Below are 13,599 nucleotides of genomic sequence, written 5' to 3' on the forward strand. Positions count from 1 at the left end.
CAGTGTCACTGGTTGTCAGTTTCGACTTTCTGTTTTTCGGTTTCAACTTTCTGTCAGCATTACTCAGTGTGCCTTGCGGTGCGATGACGATTAGATATCGAAGAGCGAGTGGCATCATGGCAGAGACTTTGAGCCTGACTGTTGTAATTTTCACTCTAGGACTGTCAATATCTCATTTTATTAAGATTAAATATTTTTTCAGGCGAGAAAGTAACCATGTAGATTCCAAATATGTGGTCAATTTATCCAAATAACAACTGTTTGTAAATCTGCTGTGACGTTTTCGGAGATGTGAGGAGCCGTGGGCCAGGTGAAAGCAGCCAGTCATTTCAGCTGCTAGCAGCCCGAGACCTGCGTCGTCATCCCTGGGAGAACATGACCTGATGAACTGATCTGTGTAGCTTTTTGGTGATTCACCGCTGGTTTTAATGTCTCTGTAGTATTACTTTCAGGTATTATGGTAATAAAGTGGTAACGTCTAAAGCCAGGTATTATGGTCAGCGATAAAGTCTAAGCCTACTCTTAGATGTTGGACCTTTAAATCCCACCCTAATCAGAACACAGAGGACTGTGAGTAGCCTATTATGGCTGCTAGTTCAAAATAACACCAATAATAATAATAATAATAATAATAATGATAATAATAGTAATAATAATAATAATAATAATAATAATAATAATAATAATAATTTGACCACCAAATACAACATTTGGCCCTATTTTTCATGATAGTGCAATGACCATCGCAGGCAGCACACTGACAGTTTGGTATTTTCCTGACCTTGAAATTTGCTTTGCCCATCTGTGAGGTATTGTGGTGCCCAGCGCTGCATGCGGGGTGAACTGCTGGGAGGAGATGTGCAAATAGGCAGCGCAGAACCACGTTTGTTTCTGGAGCAAAGTCACTCCGCTGCTACTTGGAGATGTAATCAATAAATATTTGCTGTAAATGTGCTGCAATAACGCATTAATGCTTAAAATATAAATACCTTATTTCAGTTAAACATTCTCCAGCCAAAATTGGCACAGAAATAACGTTGAATGTGGTTAAAACATCTGTACTGATCTGTAAATGAATGTGGGTGATTCTGACAGTATCTGTCTGTCTCTCAGCTGCTTTATACTGTATGAAACCCTTCTCCTTCAGTTCATTAAGGTAGCAGGACTGATATGTTGATAAATTTGCAGCTTTTGAGGTGCTGCACCAGAGCACAGTGCCGTTACACACGTTGGTTCACTGTGTTTACCTTCATTAAATCAACTGAAAACAACACCAGGCGGATACATTATAACCACAAACACGACGCACATCAGACTGGTCGGTTATAACTCAATATTCTACCTTTTTTTGAATGACACATCGGGTTACCAGGGCTCATCATAGCCTCTTTTCCAACATTCTTTTCGGCAAAAATAGCGTCTCATATTTTATTCTTGAGACACACTGCAGTGCGAACGCTGTTGTGTAACATCAATTACTAAACTATATGACCATTTATGAGGTGAGATAGGCCACATTAGAGTTATGGCTGAAATAGTGATTATGATCATGACTATTGCTCCACTAACACTTTTTTCTCACAAAAAATAACCTGTCAAAAAATCTGTCACTGAAAAAAGACAGACATGAAGAAAAAAATCTGAAGATTGACATTGAAAAACAGATCATCATGCAAAAAATATCAAAATAAAATAGTACAATTGTAAGATTGTAATTTTTTAATGTCCATGTTTTATTTTTCAGTGGATCTGTTTTCAGTGCCAATACTTGTTTCAGTGACAATATGTTTTCCAGTACAAGTGTTTCAATGCCAATCTTTCCTTTTCAGTTCAGGTTTTGTTTTGAATGCCAAATTTTATTTCCGATGCCAGAAAGTAAATGTCACTGCTCTGTCCCCATAGTATAGAGGCATCATACTTTCCGTGGCGTGTACTGCAGAAGCAAATCAGCAGCCTGTTTCTCCTTCCTCTCATCAGACATTATCTGCAGCAAACCTTTCTCTTGTTGATTTATGATGCAAGAAGCTTTAACCTTTATCTTTGCTAAATGTAATCACAGGTACAGTTGCTTGCCTTGATCTGAAAGTCATTTGATTTTATCAGTGTGCACACATTAGGCATTACAGCATGAATTAACTGACATGTTTGAAGAATAAGGCTGGCAATTTTCTATATTTTTCTTATTGTCAACAAATATCATGTGCAGAGTCAAACCATATGTAACTATTTTCTTATCTTTATTCAAGAGCGTGGTATATCAATTTGAGAGCATAATTTATTGATTTCACATTCAAATTTTGTAATTTGTCCCTCCAAACCCTGCCCTCGCACTCAAATAGCCCCTGCTTGCGCTTAGATTTGCTCTGTTTCTGCTCAAATTGTGTGCTTGCACACAAATATAAGATTCAGCTTTTCTCCTCGCACTCAGGTTGCTTCTGCATGCTCATGAAACTTCTGCTCTCAGATTTCTCCTCTGCTCTTGGACTTTTTGTGCAACAACCGTGTCAAAATCCCCAAACCAATAGAAGGCCAGGTTTAGTGTTGACCAATGAAATGATCCCTGCCTCCTTGCGAGCTTGTTCACTTTACTTCTTAGAGTGTCCCGTCTGGGCGGGTACTCTTTAACTGGGTTCATCCACTCCCACCCTCAGGGCTTTATAAAATGTACTTCCCTTGCTTTATTTATGACTTTTGGAATAAAAGGATGGTTCATTTATACACCAGCACTCGTGATTTTTACTATAGTAGCTGCGTACAGTATTATAGTAGCCGCATGGCACAGTGCCCGCCTGTTGGTGTGCTGGAGGAGAAAACGATGTCATCTTCATCATAAACGTTTCTATGGTTACGTAACGCGTAAGGCGAGATGGTCGCTTGAACTTCATTTTTTATATGAGAAATTGAAGTGATAAGCGTTACAAGGACCTACAGTTGTAGTTTCACTTCCTTTTGGGACCCACAGTTGTAGTTTCCTCAGGTCGGTTAGCAGCTCCTCCTTTAGGGATTTTAGGGATTTTGATGGGGTTGTTGCACAAAAAATCCAAGAGCAGAGGAGAAATCTGAGAGCATAAGTTTCATGAGTGCGCAGAAGCAGCCCAAGTGCGAGGAGAAGAGCTGAAGCTTGAGTGCAGGAAATCTGTGCAAGCAACATTATATTTGAGTGCAAACACACAATTTGAGCAGAAACAGAGCAAATCTAAGCGCAAGCAGAGGCTATTTGAGTGTGAGGGCAGGGTTTGGAGGGACAAATTACAAAATTTGAGCGTGAAATCAATAAATTATGCTCTCAAATTGATATACCACGCTCTTGAATAAAGATAGGGAAATAGCTCCATAAAACCAACAATGAACTGATCTTACAAGTATTGTGTTTGTATCCAAAACCTGATATATCTTATTCCTCTGTGCCATAGACCTCTGTTGTTGTCATTAAAAAATTATCAATGAGTCCCACTCGTTGCACTTGGTGACAAGTTCCTATGAAATAGTGCATTTGTTGGGCACTATTCAGTGGCGGATTAATCCACATTTCGTGCTGTATTGAGAATTATGGGCAGCAGGATGGTGTGTGGGATTGACTCAAATTATAATGTAATGTAATTAAAGGGCAAAAGACATTACTGAAGACAATACTGAGCCTTAAACGGCTCACTTAAACTTAAACTATACAGTATACTCCCTGGTTTGTGGGAATGGAATGCTACAGTAAATAGAGCTGAGAGTTTTAGATTGTCAGATAAAAACTCACAGTATTTTCATCCATATTGGATCAATAATCAATAAGCAGTGGATTGTCCTGTATTTGACCACAAGGTGTCTCTATACCCTTATTTACTAACAGAGAGAGGTCTTCACTTTCTGCTTCTTAAAAAACTTATAGTCTTATTACATGTGCCATCTACATAAGTAGTTCTTTGTATAACTCTGCATTTATATCACTTGCCACACTCCATTAAATTCACGTACTGTAAATTGAATGAAAGTAGTACATATGTTATTTCACCAGCCTAGCCCCTGTAAACTGCAGGCAAACATGTCACAGCTTTGACAGTCACTATCAAGAATTAAGGGAACATTGCTGTAACACTGGTTGACTGGGAATTGATTAACTATAATTGGAACAGATCACTTTTGATAGATATATATCTAGCTACTATATCCACTAAAGTGTGTCCAAACTTTATTAGGAACATCTGTACACCTGCTTGTCATGTGATAGCAGTGCAATGCACAAAAATATGCCGATATAGGTGCAAATGAAATCTTTAATGTCTGGAGGAAACATTAAACCTTAAATTCAATTCTCAATTTGATCAATCTCACATCTTAAACCGCGCTCTCTTTTCAAAACAGTGCCCGTGTCTCTGCTGCACTCAAAGAAGCACATGGCAACGCCATCTTAAAATAAATGAAGACATTTATTTTAATAAATAGCTAAAGTCTTGATGATACATGATAAAGCATAGGGTAATAAACCAAACAAATAATAAGGCCTTTAAATTATAATAGAAATCTTAAAAATCACTGGGAAATTGTGTGTGACTTGAACCTAACTTAACATTATAGCAACGGGGAATGCTACAAGGGCTTCAACTTATCTAATGAAATCATTATTATAATTATAATTTTTTTATCCAACATCAACCATGATCACAAAGCCATGTTATGCGTTACTGTTGAAGAGTTTCATTGTAGTTGATGTCGTCTCGTTAGGTCCAGGGTTGCGTTGCATTGAGCTGTAGTTAGCTGCGGTTGTACACAGTTGAACAGCGGGTGTAGCATGGGCTGAGTCCAGCTGTGGGTGAATTTTTGCAGATGCAACAGTGATGAATCACTGGTGAAGTGGGGTCCAGCCTTGTTTCAGACTGTGCCGTGAAAGAGTCTTCCTGTTGGCTTAGCTCCCAGGCAGCATGAGGAAAGTGGCTGCCAAGCGATAGTCTGTCGTTTAACAATCAGTTTGGCCGCACTGCTATCAGCAAGAAAGCAGGCTGGGATCCGGTTCAAGCATTGCTGTCTTCTTCAGAGTGACGTGCCAGTTTGAGTTCAGGCTTCTGCTGACTTTGTGATGTTTATGGCTGATTTGAATAAAACTTGGTCTGGCTACACTGACTTGCAATTCACTTGGTTGGATAACTCAAAAAGTACAATAATACATGTGAAAATGCAAGACTTAATGTTACAAATAAAACAAAAACAAACTGACTTGTTTCAAAGAAAGATTAAAATACATGCACACTTGGTCAAAAAAAAAAAGAAGAAGAGGGGTTTTGAGAGAAAATAGAAGTGTGACTCATGAGTTGTTGGGAGACCAGCTCAAAGGGAAATCCCTTTTGTTTTGTTGGTTTGTTTTTATCAGCTTGGACAGGACAGGGAATTTGAAAAGCTTTTGTGCTGAAACTCAGATGAATATTTATTTTCTTTGTTTGGGACTCACTTTTAAACTGAGGCCGATACTCTGACTTGGGATGGTAAATTATTTTCCTACACTGGAGAATTAAGTTTTTAGTTTGAAACGCAAATTTCACACTTCAGTAACTATGTTATGTTACCATTAAAAAAACATATCTATCTATCTATCTATCTATCTATCTATCTATCTATCTATCTATCTATCTGTCATGGATGTGCAGAGAGCCCAGTATTTGTATTCATGTCTGTATCCTTACTTACAAAATGGATCTCAAGTTGCTCCTCAATGCTTTGGACGAGGACTTGTTCGACGTCCCGGAGATGTCCCCCAATGTCCAATCTTTCCAGCAGTCTCGCCTGCGCTCGTCAGTTTCCCTCATTCCGGCCCCTCAGCCCCCATCCTTTGTCGATGCCAGCTTTATTGAGCCCTCGCTTCCCAGACGCTCCAGGGAAAGGTCCCGTACTTGCCGTCCGAAGGAAGTCGCTCATTCCCGACGCCCATTCCAGCCTCGTTCGAGATCCGGAGCCCACCTAACAAGAGTAGCCCCCGCACACAGCACTCTCCCCGCCACCAGCATACCGACCGCTCCTCAGCTCCAAACATGTCTGAGTGGACCGTCGCTTGCTTAAAGCACTTTCTCAGCCAAAATAACATCCCCTTCCACCACAACGACAACAAGGCAAGACTATTCCAATTGTACACAAACTCCCTGCAGGACAGCACTCTCTCCCGTCGATCTCCCCACAATCTTCTGGGTTCCCGGTGTCACATGCGCAACAACGTCCATGACGTCACGGCACATCAGATGCACACCTTCCTCTTCAGCCACCTCAGCCTTTCCTGAAGGCCAGGCTGCTCCTAACACTACGCAGGCTCTCCCTGCCCCACAGCCACTTTTTCCACCTACTTTGTGCACATACATCCCTCCATCCCAGCATCCCTTCCTCCTCCCTGGCTCCTATCTCTGCTGTCCCTTCTCTGTCCACCTCAGCTGCTCCCCCCCTCCCACCCCCCCACAACCTGCATGCTACTAGCATTATCCATCCTACCATGTCTGCACCTTCTTTTCTTACAGCCTTACCCACGACCGGCCTTGCCCTTTTTCTGGCTCCCGCCCCTCCATCTAGCAGCTACACCCTTGCCACCGCCCAGCCACCAGTGCGCCCCCTGGCATCTGCCCGGCCCTCCCGCGTGTCACCCACACTCAGGCAGGAGATCCTAACTGGTAATTATGTTGACCTCGCTCAACTCATTCACCCAACTTCAACCAATCCTCGTCCCCAGGGAACTGCTCACCCCATTCGGCCCTTGAGAACTTAAACAGTCACTTCCTGCTCGCTCCAAGAACCTCATGGTAGCTGAATTTGCCTTTGCATTCTCGTTGTATCGAGATGTAACAGATGCAACAGTTTCTACTCATATCACATCCTCTTCACCTCCCAAGCCGCCAGACGCCTACAACAGTTTAACCAGGGCACGCACTGGGGATCATTGGACCACGAGCTCTACTGCCGAGTCTTTGCATCTCGCTCATCTCTCTACTGTGAAATGTGCAGCGCCCCTTCCCATCCCGCCACGGCATGCACCCTCTCTGCCCCCCTGCCCCACACCTCGGTCACAGAAAAGCGAAGCCTGGCAATGCCACACAGCTTGCCGCTGGTGGCTTCTCCACCGTCCATCACCCCCAAACCTGCCATCGCCCAGCCGTCCATCCTTGGCCCTCTCCCCAAAGGCATGGACAGGAGAGGGAGACCCATCTTCTATCAGTGCTCAAGGATGATCTGCAACAATTACAACGACTTAGGATGCAACATTTCCAGCTGCAGAATCCTACACACCTGCTCATTCTGTGGTGGAGCCCATGCGAGATCCACATGTCCACACAACCCGACTAAGCAACACCTGTGTAAGTATCTTGATACCCCCATTAATATTGATGCTCTAGCCACCACCCTACAGAACCACCCAGACACCCAGTTTGTCAACTTCCTCATTCAGGGCTTCACACATGGTTTCCACCCGAGTATGCAGGTCATGCACCTACATATGCAACAACTTGCTGTCGGCCTTGTCTGAACCCGCTACGGTGGGTAAACTACTGCAAAAAGAAGTCGATGATGCCTTCATGATCGGCCCATTCTCCAGCCCATTCTCTTCCATTGCCCCTTCCTCCATCATTTTGGAAATGTACTCGATAATTATCGCTGCCAGTCTTTGGGGGCATGAATGGTCCAAGAAGACCATCGCCGACAACAGTACCGTCGTCGACATCCTCAGTAAAGGCCGGTCACACAATCTGGACATTATGCAGTTCACGCGGAAGCTCACACTGGTTTCAGCCCAGCACCAGGTCATTATCCGAGCACTCCACATCCCAGGTCACCAAAACACAATTGCTGATTCACTCTCTCGTTTCTCGTTTCAGAAATTCAGACAACTAGCTCCAGCCTCCGACCCTCTTCCGACCCCCGTCCCTCCATTTTCAGCCACAATCTTCAACTGAACCCACAGCTGGAACATCTGGTCACCATTTCACGGGACAACATCATCAACAGCGTCGCCCCCCAAACACTCTCATCATACCTCACCGGCTGGAATTCCTTTAAAGCTTTTCACGTCTACCACAGACTTCCATTCCCCTCACTGGATGTTCTGACCCTCTCATGCTTCATTACGTCCTCCCACACTCAACTCAAGATCAAGTCTTCCACCATACAGGCCTACCTCAGCGGAATCAATTTCTTCGTCAAACTGATTTCAGGAGCACCATGTCCGGCCTTGTCCCACTCTTATATAAACATGTTGATAAACGATCTCTGCAAGGCTGGACCACGTCCCATGCCAAAACGTTCATCCCTTACGTAGGACCTCCTGGCCCATTGCATTCACACCCTCCGTACAAGCTACATGTCTCCCACATAGACAAAGCCTTGGAGTCCATGTTCTTACTAGCCTTTTTTGGCTTCCTATGCTGCTCTGAATTCACCGCCCCTTCCTACACCTTCAATCCATCTTGCCACACCACATTGTCCAACATCTCTTTCCACTCTCCAGACACACTCGTCTACTACCTCAAATGCAGCAAGACCAACCAGTCGGGTCAACCTCAACCCACCTATCTTTTCCAGCTAGATTCGTACTTAAGTCCTTACGAACCCATTCATGAATACACCAACACAAGACTAGTCAGCCGAGCTTCCTCCCAAGACCCTCTGTTCGTCACGGAAACAGGAAAAGTAGCAACACGCTTTTGGTTCCATCACCACATGCGCTCAGTACTCGCCAGATCCAGCATATCCCCTGACCAGTTCTCAGGACACTCGTTCCGAATTGGAGCCGCTTCCACCACTTCGAAACAAGGTATCCCAGACAACATCATTAAAATTCTCTGCCACTGGTCTTCTCCCGCTCATCAAACTTACATACATCATGACCTGGACAACATCAAGAAATCACACTCTCGCCTCTCCGCTTGAAGTCTCTTTTGGGGGATTTGTACAGACAGCACCCCCACCCTGAGTCTCAACCCCCCTTGTTCCCACTAACTCCCCTGCCGTCGACGCCTCACCTTCTTACACCTATCATCCTCCCATTGACTCCTTCCCTCCTCTCTTTTCCATCTGCTCTTCTTCCCCCCATCCCTCGACCCTCACCCCCTCATCCAACGTTCTTCGACCCTTACCCCTCATCCCCACATCCCTGGACCCTCTCCCTTCCCCCTCCATCCCTTCCCCCTCCATCCCTTCATCCATCCAACTCTAATCCTTCCTCCTTTCCGCACCTCTGCTCTTCCGCCACTCACCCAATAAACCATTCAAATCCATATTCTAGAAGGGGTGGTCTTGGTTAGTGAAATGAAGTTTATAGATTTATAAACAAAGTTTGGGAACAAAGACCACGCCTTGTACGCATGTCATTTTCGCACCACAGGGTATTTAGACACACCTCATCCGCTCCTCTTCCCTTCGTCTCAGTTTGTCCCTCCCACCCTGACCCCCTTGCTAACTATTCTCTCTTCTCTGCTTGAACACAGGAACAGGGGGCTTTGTACAGACGTCGGACCACCGAGACAGCACCCCCACCCTGAGTCTCGACCCCCCTTGATCCCACTTACCTCCCTGCCGTCGACGCCTCACCTTCTTACATCTATCATCCTTCCATTGACCCCCTCCTTCCTCTATTTTCCATCTGCTCTTCTTCCCCCATCCCTCGACCCTCATCCCCTCGACCCTCATTCCACATTCTTCGACCCTCACCCCTCATCTCCACAACCACCCCCCCCCCTCCCCATTCCATCATCCCTCCAACTCTAATCCTTCCTTCTTTCCACACCTCTGCTCTTCCGCCACTCACCCAATAAACCATTCAAATCCATGTTCTAGAAGGGGTGGTCTTGGTTAGTGAATTGTGCTTTGCCGAATAACGTAGTTGTATTCGGGCACACCCCTAGAGGGGAATCACATCAACCTGCTGCATGACACATATTTCCTTATTTGGACATCACTCCTGCAGAAGTAGAGGTCTGTCTGCATATTGGCGATGCACTTGGTTTTAGCTCAGTAGTCAGCGCAGTCAGCTATGATCTGGGAAACTTGGCTTCGAGACCTGGTGTGGGGACGCCCTACGTAAGATAGTTTATTCATAAACACTTATTTTAACACTTTAATATCCTAAAATTAAAAGTGTAACAAAAACAAGCACAGGATTTTTACGCCTATTTCCACTTCTATTTGAATACAAATACAAATATAAATTTGCTGCCTCAACAAATATATACAAATACAAATACTGGGCTCTCTGCACATCCTAAATGACTACCCTAAACATACAGCCAGAGTCATAAAGAACTGTCTTCAGCTACAAGAAGAACAAGGAGTGGTATGGCCCGCACAGAGCCCTGATCTCAACATCATGGAATCAGTCATGGATTACATGAAGAGACAGCAGCAACTGAGATGCCTAAATCCACAGAAAAATTGTGGCAATTTCTCCAAGATGCAGGGACAACCAACATGCCAAGTACCTGAAAAACTGTGTGCAGGTGTACTGAGGAGAACTGCTTTTTTAAAGGTAAAGCATGTTGTAGGAGGACAGACTCCCTGGATTCCTAAGTTCGCAAGCACAGACCCTCAGCCTGCAGAAATGATCTTTGTAACCCTCTTAGTGGGGGTTGATCAGTGATGCTCAACAGATTCGAAGACCTCCTAAGAACCATTTCAATAAGTTGAATTATGACACAAACTAAAAGCATGAACTGACCCTAAAGGCCACTCTGACCGCAGAAAAACAACTCCCACCTTAGATGGAGCACAGACTTTTCTCACCAAAGCCATAAAACTAACCTCCATTCCTGAGGACTTTGTGAAGCCTCCCTATAAACCCGGGCCAAACTTGAAATTTGTGTAAATTAAATGTCTAATCATTATGCAACTTATATCATGTTATTTTTCATGTAAATACAAGAAGAATGGTTTAACTTTGATAGTTTTATGACTATCTACTAAAGAGATATAAGACTTCGATTTTATTAACCTTTTATACTAGAGGTAACAATATTGCCCTCTATTGACATGAGTTAAATTCCCTTGTGTTAAGAGTTAATGAATGTTTGATAACCGTGTATTTGTATCTTAAAAGCACCCTAGTGTTTAACTCTTGATCTATTAACTCATGTTATTTGTCATGTAAATACAAGAATAATGGTTTAACTTTCATAGTTTTATGACTATCTACTAAAGAGATATAAGACTTAGATTTTATTAACCTTTTATACTAGAGGTAACGATATTGCCCTCTATTGACATGAGTTAAATTCCCTTGTGTTAAGAGTTAATGAATGTTTGATAACTATGTATTTGTATCTTAAAATCACCCAACTGTTTAACTCGTGATTTATTAACCTCATAGACAATCATGTTTTAGTAGTTGAATTAGATAAGTAGTTGTATTGAATGATAAAGTTTCTGAAGTAATAGGAATGTAAAGATATAATGTTTGAAGGATTTCAGTTTAAAGTTTTCTTTTATGGTTAAACAATAGTCACATTGAATGCTTTTATATTATGAAGTAAGGGTTATGTTGAATTTATATTTACATATGTTTCTGAAAGTAATCTAATCACCTAAGTGTTGCCTAACTTTATTTCCTATCAAACCTTATTTCAGTAGATGGTTTAAGATGTGTGAATAGTTTGAGAAAGTTGAATCAATGAAGGTTATATGCTTAAACATCATGAAGTGTTAATATGAAGGTTAATGTTTGTTATTAGAAGATCTGACTTATTATGAAACATATGTAAACTGCTAAACTGTTTCTTTAATGGTTTTACAAATATGATAGAAGATGATGAGACCGTTATCAATCAGAAAATATCGTGAAATGCTTGGACATTATGAAAATAATTTGTTTACAGCTTTAATGTGAAATAATGGGCAACAGTGACTTGAAGTGTGTGTTTTGCATGTAAAAACTCAATTAGACTTCCACAAAATTCCTTTACTTCAGGAGACGCACACTGCAAACCACCAGCCACACCTAAGCCCCTAGAACAAAGAAATTGAATATTCATCAATAATTCCTCTTTGAGCTGGCCTCCAAGAACTCAAGAAAATTCTTAAGACTCATTTATTTGTTTTTCAACCAAATATATCCGTATTTAATCTTTTATTGCAAAAGTTGCAATTGTTTTGTTTTATTAGTAACATTAAGTCCCGTATCTCCACGTAATATAGTACTAATAATAGTAATTTAATTTTGAAGTAAATATGTATAGTATTTTATTTTGAAGTAAACACTGCTGAAGATTTGTGCATAGTCAGACTAAACTTTACATACTAAACTTTATTCGGTACTCAACTCAAGTTACTACAAGCCAACCAAAGCCTGAATCCTCAACTTGAAGTAGAAGTAGAAGTTGAAGTAGAAATAGAAGTAGAAGTAGAAGTTGAAGTAGGAGAAGAAGGAGAAAAAAGAGGAGGAGGAGGAGACTTGAAACTGAACCTCTACCTGCTCTCTGAGAGCAATATTGCAAATCAGAAGTGAAGCCAGCCTAAAGACTCTTTCAGAGCAGCCTCAAACGGCTTGATTCTTTACTGGCATTCAACGCCTCTGCATCTACAAAGATGTTCCACAGCCCACAGCTGATCCGGGCTCTTTCACTGCAACACCACTGGTGATGCTGCTCCAAACAATGCTGGACCTGCCAAAATGATGCCTCTACCACGACGAAACACCTCAACAGTAAGGCATAACATGGTTTTGTGATCAAGGGTTGATGTTGAATAACGTTAAAATCAAAAGAATTTATTTAGAGAAGTTGAATTAGCTTTCCCTTAGTATTCCCTGGTGCAATACGTTAAGCCTCGAGTCACACACTTTGAGCCACTTTCTATTAAATTTGAATTTGAATTTATTAATAGGATAGCCCCTTGAGATGTAGCATCTCCTTTTCAAGGGCGTCCTAAAAAACACAAAATATAAGAATATTGTATTGTATTATAAGAATATAACACATACTTACAATGACAACGTTACATAACAAACATAGACTACAAATACACAGATACAGACAGCTCTCTCATCATCTCACACCCACACCCCCCACCATCAGCAGTTGTACAAGAAACTGGATACAAGAAATGAGAAATGACCCGTAAAAATCAGATCACTTTCATCAGTACCGGGAGCACTTGAAACAATTCATCTTCTAATTGCAAATACACACAAATGAAAAGCATGAACAGGTTGTTTTAAGATGACAGAATAAAGAACTCCTGAAGCAGCGAAAAGAGTTAATAGATCTAAGAGAAAGAGGAAGATCATTCCGATCAGCTGGAGCTTTGTACTGAAAAGCCCTGCGTCCAACTTCTTTAAAAATTCTGGGGAAAGAAAAGAAGGGATATTGCATATGTCTGAGTGAATAAGAAGATCTATATGGAACCAAAAACGGTTTCAAATAGGAAGGACAATTAAAATAAACATAGTTAAAGATTAACTGAACCCAGTGAAACTGCCTTCTAGCTTTAGGCTGCAGCCAATTAAGTGATTCATACATAAAGCAATGTTGAGTTTTATATGGGCATCTCAAAATAAATCTACACAGAGAGTTATATAATACATTTAGTATCAGTGGTGTTCATATGTCAGCATAATCAATTACAGGTAAAATTAATTGAGAGATTATTCTTTTT

The sequence above is a fragment of the Thunnus albacares genome, chromosome 10 (assembly GCF_914725855.1).
Source record: "Thunnus albacares chromosome 10, fThuAlb1.1, whole genome shotgun sequence".
NCBI lineage: Eukaryota > Metazoa > Chordata > Actinopteri > Scombriformes > Scombridae > Thunnus > Thunnus albacares.